The following is an 18,787-nucleotide window of genomic DNA, read 5'->3' as shown; positions in this document are numbered from 1 at the left end:
AAGAGAAGCACCAGAAACATCCCAGCTGAAGAGAAGAACAAGGCCCCAGTGCCTGAGGTTGAAGAAGAAGATGATGAGCCCATGTGCTAAGAAAGCTGAAGCCAAAGATTCTAGACCACAATGACACTCATCCAGTGGCTGAGGACATGCACATCAGGAAAGATGCTGGATTGAGACTTTGGAGACAGTCTGATCCATATGCTGTGAGAAGGAGAACTGCTGTGGACTACAGGTTCCACACCAAAGAACAACAAGATTTCTATGAGACTATTCTGCTTGACAAGAAGCCAATTGTCTGTGATATGAAGTGGGTTGATTGGGAATATATTGATGAGAATGAAGATCACTTCCCAGGTGTACATGAAAGCTTCAAAGCTTGTGGAGTTGACAAGTTTGTTGGACAGAAGCTCACTAAATGGAATGATGAGCTAATCATGCAATTCTACTCCACTGCTCATTTCTATCGTGATGGAAGGATAGTATGGATGTCTGAAGGTACAAGGTACCAATCAACTGTTGAAGAATGGGCCAAGTTGATCAATGCTCCAGAAGAACATGAGGATGATTTGGATGTGTATGCCAAGAAGAAGAAAGACCACAATTCCATGGCAAATATGTACAAGGAGATCCCAGACAAGGCTTTGGAGAGACACAAGTTTGGATCTGTACACTATTTGTTGTCTGGTCTGCCTACTATCAACACCATCTTAGGGCATACCTTGTTACCCAAATCTGGAGATCACAAGATGATTAGAGGGCATTCCATCAACTTGCTGCAAATCTGTGATGTTCCTAAAAAATTCAAGGTCATGAGTCTGATTGTTGAGACAATCAAGAGGACAGCTGCTGACCAGAAAAGATCTTGTGGGTATGCTCCACATATTCAGGTGCTCATCAACTCAAAGATAGGCACACGGACTTACTTGTTGTACAAGGAGCATTTACCCTTGCACCCAGATTTTGAAGACAACACAGTTGTGATGAATGAGGATGAACCTAGCAAAGGCAAAGGCAGAGAAAGCTGCAAAGATGCCAAGTATTGAGGAGGCATCTGAAGTGTTCCTGAAGAGCAAACAAGATCAACTAGCCTATCTGATTCAAGCTACATTGAGGATTGAGAAGGGCTTGGCCATCTTGACTCAGAATCAGGAGAGCTTGGAGAGGATCATAAAGACCAAGTTTTATGAACTTGATCTGGAAGTCACTGAGATTCAAACTGCAGTTGAGCAGCTCCAGGAGGAAGCAGAAGAGAAGAAGGGGAAGGCTACTACAGATGCTTTTCGCAGAGTGCCTAGCGGTCAGAGCTCTGCTGCAGTGCCAGTACCAGATACTAGAGCTACATCGTCAGCACCAGCAGCTACAACTTCAGTGCCACCTCCAGCAGCCACTCCACCAGCTCCAACTACATCAACTGATGCCTTCGTCCTTGGAGTTCTCTCTACACCACCTCCCGAAGACCAAGCCTGACAGACGCATAGCACTATGCATTTTCGAACTTTTTGGTAACTTGTTTCCAAAGGGGGAGAAATGTATAGATCGCAGGCTTCGAGAGAGAGTGTTTTGCTTCTTTGTCTCTCCTGCTATTTTGTTGAACTTTATTGTGTGCTTGTTTGATACTCTATGTGTGTGTGTGAGATACTTGTATGATCATGTGTTTGATCATATGCTACTTTAATGCTTTCTTGGATGATATTATCTCTTATATCCCATATATGATCATTCACTTTGCTTGGTGATGAGTGCATGCTTTTAATTTCTATAATTTTGAGCGCTCCACCAAGATGTATGTGACATAGAAGAGTAACCCATGATCCTAATCGATTGTGCATTTGCATTCAAAAGCAAATCTTAAATAATGCACAAATTTAGGGGGAGCTCTTGCTTATCACATACTTCTCAAAGCGACGATGTATTTCAATCTTATTATCATCAGTCGAAGCTTTGATCTATATGTTGTCATCAATTACCAAAAAGGGGGAGATTGAAAGTGCAACTATCCCTGGGTGGTTTTGGTAATTATTAACAACATATAGCCCATTGAGCTAATGCTATTTCAAGATAAATATTTCAAGAAAGCTCAATGATTGGCATGACATGGATCAGGAATGTCGACCCCTCAAAATGCTAAGGACAAAAGATTGGCTCAAGCTCTAAAGCTCAAGACTCTACATTTTACTTTTAGTGATCCAAGATCACATTGAGTCCATAGGAAAAGCCAATACTATTAAAAGGGGATGAGGTGTTGCTTAATGGGTTGCTTGCTCAAAATGCTTAGTGATATGCTCCAAAAACCCTCAACCACTTTCTCATATCCACATATGTCTCAAACCAAAAGTCAAACTCGGCCCCACCGAAACATTCTATCCGGCGCCACTGAGTTCACTTGACATAGCCACTGCCACAAACCCTAGTCACTTCGGTCTCACCGATAGGGATCTAAGTCTCACCGAGATGGGATCGCATACTCTCTGTTTCCCTTCGTAACGTTTCGGTCCAACCGAGATGATCGATCGGTCCCACCGAGTTCACAATGCAAACTCTCTGTTTCCCCTTCATAACGTTTCGGTCTCACCGAGATGAGCGAATCGGTCCCACCGAGTTTGCCTGACCAACTCTCTGGTTAGCTTATTACCAAAATCGGTCTCACCGAGTTTGTGTAACCGGTCTCACCGAGATTACGTTATGACCTAACCCTAATGAAATTGGTCCCACCGAGTTGACATGTCGGTCCCACCGAAAAGCCTAACGTCCATATTTTGAACTGAATCGGTCTGACCGAGTTTTCTGATTCGATCCCACCGAGTTTGGTAAATTGTGTGTAACAGTTAGATTTGTGTGGAGGCTATATGTACCCCTCCACCCACTCTTCATTCACGAGGAGATCCATCAGAACATGCCTACACTTCCAGCATAAATTTCTGAGAGAGAACCACCTACTCATGTGTTGAGGTCAAGATATTCCATTCCAACCACATAAATCTTGATCTCTAGCCTTCTCCAAGTTGCTTTCCACTCAAATCATCTTTCCACCAAATCCAAATCTGTGTGAGAGAGTTGAGTGTTGGGGAGACTATCATTTGAAGCACAAGAGCAAGGAGTTCATCATCAACACACCATCTATTACCTTTTGGAGAGTGGTGTCTCCTAGATTGGTTAGGTGTCACTTGGGAGCCTCCGTCAAGATTGTGGAGTTGAACCAAGGAGTTTGTACGGGCAAGGAGATCGCCTACTTCGTGAAGATCTACCCTAGTGAGGCAAGTCCTTCGTGGGCGATGGCCATGGTGGGATAGACAAGGTTGCTTCTTCATGGACCCTTCATGGGTGGAGCCCTCCGTGGACTCACGCAACCGTTACCCTTCATGGGTTGAAGTCTCCATCAACGTGGATGTACGATAGCACCACCTATCGGAACCACGCCAAAAATCTCCGTGTCTATATTGCGTTTGCTCCCTCCAAACTCCTCCCTTTACCTTCATGTGCAATGTTTACATTCCACTGCTATACTCTTAGACTTGCATGGGTAGGTTGATTGCTTGACTTGAGCTAAGTTGCTAAAATCTGCCAAGACTTAAAATTAGGAAAAGGCTTGATTTTTATTTGGTCAAGTAGTCTAATAACCCCCCCTCTAGACATACTTTCGATCCTACATGAAGTCATGGCACTCAGACCCTAGTGACAAGCATTAAGCATGGCAAAGTCATAGCAACATCAATCTCAGAACATAGTGGATACTAGGGATCAAGCCCTAACGAAACTTTCTCTTACATGATGAATCTCATCCAACTCCTCACCGACCAGCGAGCCTACGAAGGAATTACTCACTCCCAGTGGGGAGCATCATGGAATTGGTATTGACGAAGACCAAAGATTCCCCTCTCCGGAGCCCCAAACGGGCTCTAGATCTGGCCTCCCGATGAAGAACAGGAGGTGGTGGCGGCTCTGTATCGTGAAACGCGATGAAACTTCCTCTCTTATTTTTGCTCCAAAAATAGGAATTTATAGTGTTGGAATTAGGGTCAGCGGAGCCCCGAGGGGCCCACAACCCAACAGGGCGCGCCTTGGGGGTGGCGCGCCCTGCTGTCTTATGGCCAGCCAGGGCACCCCCTCCGGTGGTTCTTGGTTCCAATATTTTTTGTATATTCTGAAATAATTCTCCAAAAAGTTTCGTCCAATTCCAAGAACTTTTATTTCTACACAAAAACAACACCATGGTAGTTCAGCTGAAAACATCGTCAGTCCGGGTTAGTTTCATTCAAATCATGCAAATTAGAGTCCAAAACAAGAGCAAAAGTGTTAGGAAAAGTAGATACGATGGAGACATATCAACTCCCCCAAGCTTAACCCATCGCTTGTCCTCAAGCAATTCAGTTGACAAACAGAAAGTGATAAAGAAAAACTTTTACAAACTCTTTTGTTCTTGTTTACATATATATGATTAACTAGCACCTAGGTTTTCAGCAAAGATCATGACTAACCATGTCAACAATAAATCTTAAACATTATATTAACTCATATCAATGGCATAAGCAACTAGCGAGCAATAATAAAATATCCCAAATGCAAACACTTTGTCAAAACAATCATGATATAATATAACAACAGTGGTATCTCGCTAGCCCTTTCTGAGACCGCAAAACATAAATGCAGGGCACCTCCATAGTTCAAGCAGCGACTAAACATTGTAATTCATGGTAGAAAAGATCTAGCCATGATGCATTCAACATTAACTATACACAATGCATAAGGATGACAATAGTGCTCTCATGTCTGGCACTTGTTTGAGAAGGTGATGACTCAACTTAAAATTAAATAGATAGTCCCTACACAGAGGAAAGTAGGATTTGCGGAGGTGCCAGAGCTCAAAGCTTAAATCAGAGATAAATAAAATTTTGGGAGGTGCACCCTTCCTATCAACGTTATGACCAAGAGTTATCAATATCTTCCATGGTAAATACATTAGCGGCAGTTCCCAAGCGGTATAAGTAAAGGTTTACTCCCCCTCCACCAACAAACACAATCCATGGCTAGCCAAATCCACGGGTACCGTCCATACAAACAGTATCCCTGGGGGAGTTTTGTTTAATTATTTGCAATTTTTATTTCGGGACTGGGCATCCCTACTGCCGCCCCTCTCGTGCAAGGACGAGTGAATAAACACTCATCATGAGAATAACCCACTTAGCATGGAAGATAATGACCGCCCCCTGTCGCTCCATGAGCGGTCCAGGCACACAAAACAGATGTTCATTTGAAATTTTAGAAGTGGCACATGCAAATTTACTTGGAACGGTAGGGTAATACCTCATATAGGTAGATATAGTGGACTCATGTGGAACAACTTAGGTTTAAGGATTTTGATGCACAAGCAGTGTTTCCGCTTAGTACAGGTGAAGGCTATTAAATAGATTGAGAAGTGGCCAGCTAGAGAGCGAAAGCGGTCATGAACATGCGTTATGCATAATTAACATTGAATACTAGCATGAGTAGGATATGAACACCATGAATATAAATATCATAGAGGCTATGTTGGTTTTGATTCAACTACATGCATGAACATGTGCCAAGTCAAGCCACTTGAAACATTCAGAGGAGGATATCATATCATCATACTATATCACAATCATTTTAATGCATGTTGACATCCAAGACAAATCATTACCCACTCCTAGCTACTTAAGCATGGCATGAGAAACTAATATGTAATTGTCATTGCAAACATGTTTGATCATAATGTGTTGAATCATGGATACTAGGTTAAACATATTTATAAAAACAAAAACAAGTTGAGTTCATACCCGCTTCTCTCTGCCATGGTCAATTCATCAAATATCGTCATTATTGCCTTTCACTTGCACGACCGAATGATATGAAAATAATAATAGTGCAAGAGTGTCGTGGACTAAGCTGGAATCTACAAGCATTTTATTCAAAAGGAGAAGACAAGGTAATTTGGGCCCTTTGTTAGATCAACAATAGTGCATATGAGAGCCACACAACATTTTCATCGTCGTCTTCTCCTTGGTATGACTCAATACAAAGGAAAGAACTTCAGAGAAACACACCAAAATATTTTTTGAGTTTTGAGTTTTTCTTAAAGAAAGCAAATTAAAGAAGGGAAAAAATGAGAAAAACCATTTACACGGGAAAGCTCCCAACAAGCAAAAGAAGAATCGAGAAATCTTTTTGGGTTTTCTTTCAATGCTATAACTAATTAAACTAGAAAGAAAAACCGAAAAGAAGCAAGAAATAATTTTGGATTTTCTCAAAGTTTTTCAAACAAACAAGAAGAAAGCGGGAAAATAAATCTAACATGGATAATACAATGAAAAAGTGTTGACACCAACAACTAGAGTGAAATGTGTGAACATGAATATAATGTCGGTGGAAATACGTACTCCCCCAAGCTTAGGCTTTTGGCCTAGCTTGGTAATCACCATTAGTAGTAGCCATCCGGTCCCATGTAGTAGTTTTATGGTGGCAGCACCTGAGCGTCCCACTCCTGAGGCTCCTGCTCTGCCGCTGCCTGGTTGTTCTGGTAGGCAATAATGTCCTCGGGCACGACCCTATATCCGTTCCTGGCAAAAGAATCAAGCAAAGCAGGTGCAGGTGCAGGCAACGGGATAACATCACGGGTATCCACACTGGAAACCAAGTTGTAACGAACGCTAGGAAAAGAATCGGCAGTGTCGATAAACTGGCGATCCTCCAATGCTTGGTGATCTAGATAGAATCGGGGCAAAGGATAATCATGTTGGCGTATCTGAACGTTAAAGTGGCTCGCTAAGCGAGTAGCATAAATACCACCATAAATTTTCCCCTTAGTCCTGTTGAGGTGCAAACGACGTGCAATAATAGCCCCTAGGCTAAAGGTGTGATCATTGTGTAGTGCACGGCGTAAAATGGCGAGGTGGGGGCACTGTGTGAAGGAAATATGCCCTAGAGGCAATAATAAAGTTATTATTTATTTCCTTATATCATGATAAATGTTTATTATTCATGCTAGAATTGTATTAACCGGAAACATGATACATGTGTGAATACATAGACAAACAGAGTGTCACTAGTATGCCTCTACTTGACTAGTTCGTTGATCAAAGATGGTTATGTTTCCTAGCCATAGACATGAGTTGTCATTTGATTAACGGGATCACATCATTAGGAGAATGATGTGATTGACTTGACCCATTCCGTTAGCTTAGCACTCGATCGTTTAGTATGTTGCTATTGCTTTCTTCATGACTTATACATGTTCCTATGACTATGAGATTATGCAACTCCCGTTTACCGGAGGAACACTTTGTGTGCTACCAAACGTCACAACGTAACTGGGTGATTATAAAGGTGCTCTACAGGTGCTTCCAAAGGTACTTGTTGGGTTGGCGTATTTCGAGATTAGGATTTGTCACTCCGATTGTCGGAGAGGTATCTCTGGGCCCACTCAGTAATACACATCACTATAAGCCTTGCAAGCATTGTAACTAATGAGTTAGTTGCGGGATGATGTATTACGGAACGAGTAAAGAGACTTGCCGGTAACGAGATTGAACTAGGTATCGAGATATCGACGATCGAATCTCGGGCAAGTAACATACCGATGACAAAGGGAACAACGTATGTTGTTATGCGGTCTGACCGATAAAGATCTTCGTAGAATATGTGGGAGCCAATATGAGCATCCAGGTTCCGCTATTGGTTATTGACCGGAGATGTGTCTCGGTCATGTCTACATAGTTCTCGAACCCGTAGGGTCCGCACACTTAACGTTACGATGACGGTTATATTATGAGTTTATGTGTTTTGATGTACCGAAGGAGTTCGGAGTCCCGGATGAGATCGGGGACATGACGAGGAGTCTCGAAATGGCCGAGACGTAAAGATCGATATATTGGACGACTATATTCGGACTGCGGAAAGGTTCCGAGTGATTCGGGTATTTTTTGGAGTACCGGAGAGTTACGGGAATTCGTATTGGGCCTTAATGGGCCATACGGGAAAGGAGAGAAAGGCCCCAAAGGGTGGCCGCACCCCTCCCCTTGGACTAGTCCGAATTGGACTAGGGAGGGGGGGCACCCCCTTCCTTCTTTCTCCTTCTCCCTTCCCTTCTCCTATTCCAACAAGGAAAGGAGGAGTCCTACTCCCGGTGGGAGTAGGACTCCCCCCTTGGCGCGCCCTCCTCCTTGGCCGGCGGCCTCCCCCTTGCTCCTTTATATACGGGGGCAGGGGGGCACCCCATAGACACAACAATTGATCTATTGATCTCTCAGCCGTGTGCGGTGCCCCCTCCACCATATTACACCTCGATAATATCGTAGCAGTGCTTAGGCGAAGCCCTGCGTCGGTAGAACATCATCATCGTCACCACGCCGTCGTGCTGACGAAACTCTCCCTCAACACTCGGCTGGATCGGAGTTCGAGGGACGTCATCGAGCTGAACGTGTGCTGAACTCGGAGGTGCCGTACGTTCGGTACTTGATCGGTCGGATCGTTAAGACGTACGACTACATCAACCGCGTTGTGTTAACGCTTCCGCTATCGGTCTACGAGGGTACGTGGACAACACTCTCCCCTCTCGTTGCTATGCATCACCATGATCTTGCGTGTGCATAGGAAATTTTTGAAATTACAACGTTCCCCAACAGTGGCATCCGAGCCTGATTTTATGCGTTGATGTTATATGCACGAGTAGAACACAAGTGAGTTGTGGGCGATATAAGTCATACTGCTTACCAGCATGTCATATTTTGGTTCAGCGGTATTGTGAGATGAAGCGGCCCGGACCGACATTACGCGTACGCTTACGCGAGACTGGTTTCACCGTTGCGAGCACTCGTTGCTTAAAGGTGACTGGCGGGTGTCTGTCTCTCTCACTTTAGTTGAACCGAGTGTGGCTACGCCCGGTCCTTGCGAAGGTTAAAACAACACCAACTAGACAAACTATCATTGTGGTTTTGATGCGTAGGTAAGAACGGTTCTTGCTAAGCCCGTAGCAGCCACGTAAAACTTGCAACAACAAAGTAGAGGACGTCTAACTTGTTTTTGCAGGGCATGTTGTGATGTGATATGGTCAAGACATGATGCTATATTTTATTGTATGAGATGATCATGTTTTGTAACCGAGTTATCGGCAACTGGCAGGAGCCATATGGTTGTCGCTTTATTGTATGAAATGCAATCGCCATGTAATTGTTTTACTTTATCACTAAGCGGTAGCGATAGTCGTAAAAGCAATAGTTGGCGAGACGACAACGATGCTACGATGGAGATCAAGGTGTCGCGCCGGTGACGATGGTGATCATGACGGTGCTTCGGAGATGGAGATCACAAGCACAAGATGATGATGGCCATATCATATCACTTATATTGATTGCATGTGATGTTTATCTTTTATGCATCTTATCTTGCTTTGATTGACGGTAGCATTATAAGATGATCTCTCACTAAAATTTCAAGATAAAAGTGTTCTCCCTGAGTATGCACCGTTGCGAAAGTTCTTCGTGCTGAGACACCACGTGATGATCGGGTGTGATAGGCTCTACGTTCAAATACAACGGGTGCAAAACAGTTGCACACGCGGAATACTCAGGTTAAACTTGACGAGCCTAGCATATGCAGATATGGCCTCGGAACACGGAGACCGAAAGGTCGAGCGTGAATCATATAGTAGATATGATCAACATAGTGATGTTCACCATTGAAACTACTCCATCTCACGTGATGATCGGACATGGTTTAGTTGATATGGATCACGTGATCACTTAGAGGATTAGAGGGATGTCTATCTAAGTGGGAGTTCTTAAGTAATATGATTAATTGAACTTAAATTTATCATGAACTTAGTCCTGATAGTATTTTGCAAATTATGTTGTAGATCAATAGCTCGCGTTGTTGCTTCCCTGTGTTTATTTTTGATATGTTCCTAGAGAAAAATTATGTTGAAAGATGTTAGTAGCAAAGATGCGGATTGGATCCGTGATCTGAGGATTATCCTCATTGCTGCACAGAAGAATTATGTCCTTGATGCACCGCTAGGTGACAGACCTATTGCAGGAGCAGATGCAGACGTTATGAACGTTTGGCTAGCTCAATATGATGACTACTTGATAGTTTAGTGCACCATGCTTAACGGCTTAGAATCGGGACTTCAAAGACGTTTTGAACGTCATGGACCATATGAGATGTTCCAGGAGTTGAAGTTAATATTTCAAGCAAATACCCGAGTTGAGAGATATGAAGTCTCCAACAAGTTCTATAGCTAAAAGATGGAGGAGAATAGCTCAAGCAGTGAGCATGTGCTCAGATTGTCTGGGTACTACAATCGCTTGAATCAAGTGGGAGTTAATCTTCCAGATAAAATAGTGATTGACAGAATTCTCTAGTCACCATCACCAAGTTAGTAGAACTTCGTGATGAACTATAGTATGCAAGGGATGACGAAAGTAATTCCCGAGCTCTTCGTGATGCTGAAATCGACGAAGGTAGAAATCAAGAAAAACATCAAGTGTTGATGGTTGACGAGACCACTAGTTTCAAGAAAAGGGCAAAGGGAAGAAGGGGAACTTCAAGAAGAACGGCAAGCAAGTTGCTGCTCAAGTGAAGAAGCCTAAGTCTGGTCCTAAGCCTGAGACTAAGTGCTTCTACTGCAAAGGGACTGGTCACTGGAAGCGGAACTACCCCAACTATTTGGTGGATAAGAAGGATGGCAAAGTGAACAAAGGTATATTGGATATACATGTTATTGATGTGTACTTTACTAGTGTTTATAGCAACCCCTCGGTATTTGATACTGGTTCAGTTGCTAAGAGTAGTAACTCGAAACGGGAGTTGCAGAATAAACAGAGACTAGTAAAAGGCGAGGTGACGATGTGTGTTGGAAGTAGTTCCAAGATTGATATGATCATCATCGCACACTCCCTATACTTTCGGGATTAGTGTTGAAACTAAATAAGTGTTATTTGGTGTTTGCGTTGAGCATGAATATGATTTGATCATGTTTGTTGCAATACGGTTATTCATTTAAATTAGAGAATAATTGTTGTTCTGTTTACATGAATAAAACCTTCTATGGTCATACACCCAATAAAATGGTTTGTTGGATCTCGATCGTAGTGATACACATATTCATAATAATGAAGCCAAAAGATGCAAAGTTAATAATGATAGTGCAACTTATTTGTGGCACTGCCGTTTAGGTCATATTGGTGTAAAGCGCATGAAGAAACTCCATACTGATGGGATTTTGGAATCACTTGATTGACCTTGTTGCGAACCGTGCCTCATGGGCAAGATGACTAAAACGCCGTTCTCCGGAACTATGGAGAGAGCAACAGATTTGTTGGAAATCATACATACAGATGTATGTGGTCCGATGAATATTGAGGCTCGTAGCAGGTATCATTATTTTCTGACCTTCACAGATGATTTGAGCAGATATGGGTATATCTACTTAATGAAACAGAAGTCTGAAACATTTGAAAAGTTCATATAATTTCAGAGTGAAGCGGAAAATCATCGTAACAAGAAAATAAAGTTTCTACGATCTGATCGTGGAGAAGAGTATTTGAGTTACGAGTTTGGCCTTCAGTTAAAACAATGTGAAATAGTTTCACTACTCACGCCACCTGGAACACCACAGTGTAATGGTGTGTCCGAACATCGTAACCGTACTTTATTAGATATGGTGCGATATATGATGTCTCTTACCGATCTACCACTATCGTTTTGGGGTTATGCATTAGAGACAGCTGCATTCACGTTAAATAGGGTACCATCTAAATCCGTTGAGACGACATCTTATGAACTGTGGTTTGGCAAGAAACCAAAGTTGTCGTTTCTTAAAGTTTGGGGTTGCGATGCTTATGTGAAAAGGTTTCATCCTGATAAGCTCAAACCCAAATCGGAGAAATGTGTCTTCATAGGATACCCAAAGGAGACAGTTGGGTACACCTTCTATCACAGATCCGAAGGCAAGACATTCGTTGCTAAGAATGGATCCTTTCTAGAGAAGGAGTTTCTCTCGAAAGAAGTGAGTGGGAGGAAAGTAGAACTTGATGAGGTAACTGTACCTCATCGCTTATTGGAAAGTAGTTCATCACAGAAACCGGTTCCTGTGACACCTACACCAATTAGTGAGGAAGTTAATGATGATGATCATGAAACTTCAGATCAAGTTGTTACTGAACCTCGTAGGTCAACCAGAGTAAGATCCGCACCAGAGTGGTACGGTAATCCTGTTCTGGAGGTTATGTTACTAGACCATGACGAACCTACGAACTATGAAGAAGCGATGGTGAGCCCAGATTCCGCAAAATGGCTTGAGGCCATGAAATCTGAGATGGGATCCATGTATGAGAACAAAGTATGGACTTTGATTGACTTGCCCAATGATCGGCGAGCCATTGAGAATAAATGGATCTTCAAGAGGAAGACGGACGCTGATAGTAGTGTTACTATCTACAAAGCTAGAATTGTCGCAAAAAGGTTTTCGACAAGTTCAAGGTGTTGACTACGATGAGAGTTTCTCACTCGTATCTATGCTTAAGTCTGTCCGAATCATGTTAGCAATTGCCGCATTTTATGAAATCTGGCAAATGGATAAACAAAACTGCATTCCTTAATGGATTTATTAAAGAAGAGTTGTATATGATGCAACCAGAAGGTTTTGTCAATCCTAAAGGTGCTAACAAAATATGCAAGCTCCAGCGATCCATCTATGGACTGGTGCAAGCATCTCGGAGTTGGAATATACGCTTTGATAAGTTGATCAAAGGATATAGTTTTATACAGACTTGCGGTGAAGCCTGTATTTACAAGAAAGTGAGTGGGAGCACTACACATTTCTGATAAGTATATGTGAATGACATATTGTTGATCGGAAATAATGTAGAATTATTCTGCAAAGCATAAAGGAGTGTTTGAAAGGAGTTTTTCAAAGAAAGACCTCGGTGAAGCTGCTTACATATTGAGCATCAAGATCTATAGAGATAGATCAAGACGCTTGATAAGTTTTTTCAATGAGTACATACCTTAACAAGATTTTGAAGTGGTTCAAAATGGAACAGTCAAAGAAAGAGTTTCTTGCCTGTGTTACAAGGTGTGAAATTGAGTAAGACTCAAAGCCCGACCACGGCAGAAGATAGAAAAAGAATGAAAGTCATTCCCTATGCCTCGGCCATAGGTTCTATAAAGTATGCCATGCTGTGTACCAGATCTATTGTATACCCTACACTGATTTTGGCAAGGGAGTACAATAGTGATCTAGGAGTAGATCACTGGACAGCGGTCAAAATTATCCTTAGTGGAATAAGGATATGTTTCTCGATTATGGAAGTGACAAAAGGTTCGTCGTAAAGGGTTACGTCGATGCAAGTTTTGACACTAATCTAGATGACTCTAAGTCTCGGTCTAGATACATATTGAAAGTGGGAGCAATTAGCTAGAGTAGCTCCGTGCAGAGCATTGTAGACATAGAAATTTGCAAAATACTTACGGATCTGAATGTGACAGACCCGTTGACTAAAATTATCTCACAAGCAAAACATGATCACACCTTAGTACTCTTTGGGTGTTAATCACATAGCGATGTGAACTAGATTATTGACTCTAGTAAACCCTTTGGGTGTTGGTCACATGACGATGTGAACTATGGGTGTTAATCACATGGTGATGTGAACTATTGATGTTAAATCACATGGCGATGTGAACTAGATTATTGACTCTAGTGCAAGTGGGAGACTGAAGGAAATATGCCCTAGAGGCAATAATAAAGTTATTATTTATTTCCTTATATCATGATAAATGTTTATTATTCATGCTAGAATTGTATTAACCGGAAACATGATACATGTGTGAATACATAGACAAACAGAGTGTCACTAGTATGCCTCTACTTGACTAGCTCGTTGATCAAAGATGGTTATGTTTCCTAGCCATAGACATGAGTTGTCATTTGATTAACGGGATCACATCATTAGGAGAATGATGTGATTGACTTGACCCATTCCGTTAGCTTAGCACTCGATCGTTTAGTATGTTGCTATTGCTTTCTTCATGACTTATACATGTTCCTATGACTATGAGATTATGCAACTCCCGTTTACCGGAGGAACACTTTGTGTGCTACCAAACGTCACAACGTAACTGGGTGATTATAAAGGTGCTCTACAGGTGTCTCCAAAGGTACTTGTTGGGTTGGCGTATTTCGAGATTAGGATTTGTCACTCCGATTGTCGGAGAGGTATCTCTGGGCCCACTCAGTAATGCACATCACTATAAGCCTTGCAAGCATTGTAACTAATGAGTTAGTTGCGGGATGATGTATTACGGAACGAGTAAAGAGACTTGCCGGTAACGAGATTGAACTAGGTATCGAGATACCGACGATCGAATCTCGGGCAAGTAACATACCGATGACAAAGGGAACAACGTATGTTGTTATGCGGTCTGACCGATAAAGATCTTCGTAGAATATGTGGGAGCCAATATGAGCATCCAGGTTCCGCTATTGGTTATTGACCGGAGAGGTGTCTCGGTCATGTCTACATAGTTCTCGAACCCGTAGGGTCCGCACGCTTAACGTTACGATGACGGTTATATTATGAGTTTATGTGTTTTGATGTACCGAAGGAGTTCGGAGTCCCGGATGAGATCGGGGACATGACGAGGAGTCTCGAAATGGCCGAGACGTAAAGATCGATATATTGGACGACTATATTCGGACTTCGGAAAGGTTCCGAGTGATTCGGGTATTTTTCGGAGTACCGGAGAGTTACGGGAATTCGTATTGGGCCTTAATGGGCCATACGGGAAAGGAGAGAAAGGCCCCAAAGGGTGGCCGCACCCCTCCCCATGGACTAGTCCGAATTGGACTAGGGAGGGGGGCGCCCCCTTCCTTCTTTCTCCTTCTCCCTTCCCTTCTCCTATTCCAACAAGGAAAGGAGGAGTCCTACTCCCGGTGGGAGTAGGACTCCCCCCTTGGCGCGCCCTCCTCCTTGGCCGGCGGCCTCCCCCTTGCTCCTTTATATACGGCGGCAGGGGGGCACCCCATAGACACAACAATTTATCTATTGATCTCTTAGCCGTGTGCGGTGCCCCCTCCACCATATTACACCTCGATAATATCGTAGCGGTGCTTAGGCGAAGCCCTGCGTCGGTAGAACATCATCATCGTCACCATGCCATCGTGCTGACGAAACTCTCCCTCAATACTCAGCTGGATCGGAGTTCGAGGGACGTCATCGAGCTGAACGTGTGCTGAACTCGGAGGTGCCGTACGTTCGGTATTTGATTGGTTGGATCGTGAAGACGTACGACTACATCAACCGCGTTGTGTTAACGCTTCCGCTATCGGTCTACGAGGGTACGTGGACAACACTCTCCCCTCTCGTTGCTATGCATCACCATGATCTTGCATGTGCGTAGGAAATTTTTGAAATTACAACGTTCCCAACACTGTGTGCACCGACCTTCTCCCTAGCAGTTAAACACTTCGTGATGAAATAAAGCAAAATACTGCACAGAAGGAAACTCCAAACTAGTGGTAGTGGCGTTCGACACGCCTCTCTCATCCCCCACTGTCAAAGTGAGGAGAAAGTCCTCAAAGTCTACCGGTACCTGAAGGGATCAAACAGATGTCACAAAAGTCAGTGAGCGGTATCTGACGGGTTTATGCATATAAATTAAACCGTACCTCAGGAGGATTGTTCCTACTTAGAAAATGAAAATTTTGCACAAAGGAATTTGTAAGGAGGTGGTGTTGGTCACACTCAGCTGCAAGGAAGTCGGTCAGCCTGACATTTGCAATGAATTGGGCAAACTCTTGATGAAACCTGACCTCCTCCATGAAGGCATTATGCGGCCATTCGCACGGCCACACCTCCGCCGTTCTCGGAGTGTTGAGGTCATTGTCCGATGATTCCCCAATGACTCCCTTAGCATTCCTCTTGGAGGAAAACTTCCTAAAGAAACTCATCTTATTCCTATAAATAAAATTCTAAAAATTTAGTCCACAAATTTTTTGTCAACAAAACTTCACAAGATTGATAGCAACTACTTATATGTATGTCTAGAGGCTATATCAAGCATTCAAACTACTTGGAACTCCAAGAATTCAACATGCAAGCCCATTTACAGCAGCACCAAGAGTAGATAATTATTCAAAATATAAACCACTAAAGAAAAAACTAATTGGAGCAATGGAGGAGTCACATACCAAGTAGCAATCCCCCAGAACAGTTTCGGAAACCGCGGGTTTGAGAGCAAGAACAAGAGAGAGAGAGAGCTATGTTGATTTTTTATGGAGGTAGGAGATGACATGGGCTAAGTGCATAAGTGAGAGGGGCCACGTGGGGCCCACAACCCACCAGGGTGCGCCTGGGGTTGCTGGTGCGCCAGGTGTCTTGTGGACACTAGGGGCACCCCCTGTGATGTTATTTGTACCAAAAATTCAGAAATATTCAGAAAAAAATCGTATCAAAATTTTAAGGCATTCTGAGAACTTTTATTTTGGGGTCATTTTTGGTGCACGAAAAATCCAGAAAACAGGATAAACATGGCATTTTATTTTATTTAACTAAGAAAAACAGAAAACAAAAGGTGGGAGCAGAAGGTTGTGCCTACTAAATTCATCAACTTCATACCTCTCAAAAATGGTCCATTAACAAGGTTGATCAAGTCTTATTAACAACCACTTTCGATTAGCATGAAACCCAAGAACTTTCGTCAAATAGTAAGTTACCTCAACGGGGATATGCATATCCCCAACAATAAGTATATCATATTTCTTTTGGCAGTAGGTAGAGGTAGTTGAAAACTTCCAATAGTGAGTGTCGAAGACTTTTCAATAACATTAATACTCACTTGGAATTGTTTCTTTGAAAGGTGCACCGTATGCTCATTGCCATTGATAAGAAAACTGACCTTGCTTTTATTGCAATCAATAACAGCCCCTTCACTATTCAAGAAGGGTCTACCAAGGATAATCGACATGTTGTCGTCCTCGGGCATCTCAAGTATAACAAAGTTAGTTAAGATAGTAACATTTGCAACAACAATGGGCACATCCTCACAAATACCGATAGGTATGGCAGTTGATTTGTCAGCCATTTGCAAAGATATTTCAGTAGGTGTGAGTTTATTCAAATCAAGTCTTTTATATAAAGACAAAGGTATAATACTAACACCAGCTCCTAAACACATAAAGCAGTTTTGACATAATTTCTTTTGATGGAGCAAGGTATAGTTGGTATTCCTGGATCTCCAAGTTTTTTAGGTACTCCATCTTAAAAGAATAGTTAGCAAGCATGGTGGATATTTCAGCTTCAGGTATTTTTCTTTTATTAGTGATGATGCCTTTCATGTATTTTGCATAAGGGGCCATCTTTAAAATATCAATCAAGCGAGTACGCAAAAAGACTGGCCTAAGCATTTCAGCAAAGCGTTCAAATTTTTCATCATATTTTTTCTTAGAAGGTTTAGGTGGAAAGGGCATGGGTTTCTCAACCCATGGCTCTCTTTCTTTACCATGTTTTCTAGCAACAAAGTCTCTTTTATCATATCTTTTATTTTTATGTTGTGGGTTATCAAGATCAACAACAGGTTCTATTTCAACATCATTATCTGGTTCTTTATCATTGTCTCGTTGGGTGTCTTCATGAACATCATCATTATCTTTTTCGTTATCACTAGGTGAATGTTCATTACCAGATTGAGTTTCAGCATCAGAAATAGAGACATCATTGTTATCTTCAAAAGGTTCCTCTTTCTTAGGTTCACTAGAGGTATGCAAAGTCCTATCATTTTTCTTGTTCTTTTTCTTTTTAGAAGGACTATGTGTATCAGTGTTAATTCTTTGAGAGTTTTGTTCAATTCTTTTAGGGTGTCCCTCAGGATAAAGTGATTCCTGAGTCATTTTGCCTCCTCTAGTTGCTACTCTAACAACAAAATCATTCATATTGTTATTCATTTCACTAAGCAATTCTCTTTGAGATTTAGCAACTTGCTCTAATTGGGTTTGTACCATAGAGGCATTGCTTAGTGATTCTAAATAACAAGTCACTCAAGCGAGCAATCATATTAGAGTTATATTTCAATTGTTTCATAACATTGGCATTGAAGTGATCTTGTTTCATAACATAATTATCAAATTCATAAAGGCATTGACTAGGATGTTTATTGTAAGTAATCTCACCTTCATCAAACTTTAATAAAGAATTTACCTCTACCACCTGTGGTGGTGGTGTATCAATCCATGTATTTCTTCAATAGGTGGTAAATTCTTAACATCCCCAGCTTTAATACCCTTTTCCTTCAAACATTTCTTTGCCACTTGCATATCTTTAGGACTGAGAAATAAGATACCCCTCTTCTCTGGAGTGGGTTTAGGCGGTGGTACAGGAAGTGTCCAAACATCATTATTCTTCAATATATTATTCAATAGTTCCTCAGCTTGTTCAACGGTTTGTTCCCTGAAAACACAACCAGCACAACTATCTAGAAAGTCCCTAGAAGCATCGGTTAGTCAATTATAGAAGATATCAAGTATTTAATTTTTCTTAAGAGGATGACTAGGCAAAGCATTAAGCAATTGGATAAGCCTCCCCCAAGCTTGTGCGAGACTCTCTTCTTCAATTTGCGCAAAGTTAAATATTTCCTGTAAGGCAGCTTGTTTCTTATGAGCGGGAAAATATTTTTCAGAGAAGTAATAAATCATATCATGGGGACTACACACACAACCAGGAGCAATAGTATTGTACCATATCTTAGCATCACCCTTCAATGAGAACATAAATGA

The sequence above is a fragment of the Triticum aestivum genome, chromosome 7D (genome assembly GCF_018294505.1).
Source record: "Triticum aestivum cultivar Chinese Spring chromosome 7D, IWGSC CS RefSeq v2.1, whole genome shotgun sequence".
Classification (NCBI taxonomy): domain Eukaryota; kingdom Viridiplantae; phylum Streptophyta; class Magnoliopsida; order Poales; family Poaceae; genus Triticum; species Triticum aestivum.
The sequence above is the reverse complement of the archived record's forward strand: the minus strand, read 5'-3'. Positions refer to the sequence as shown.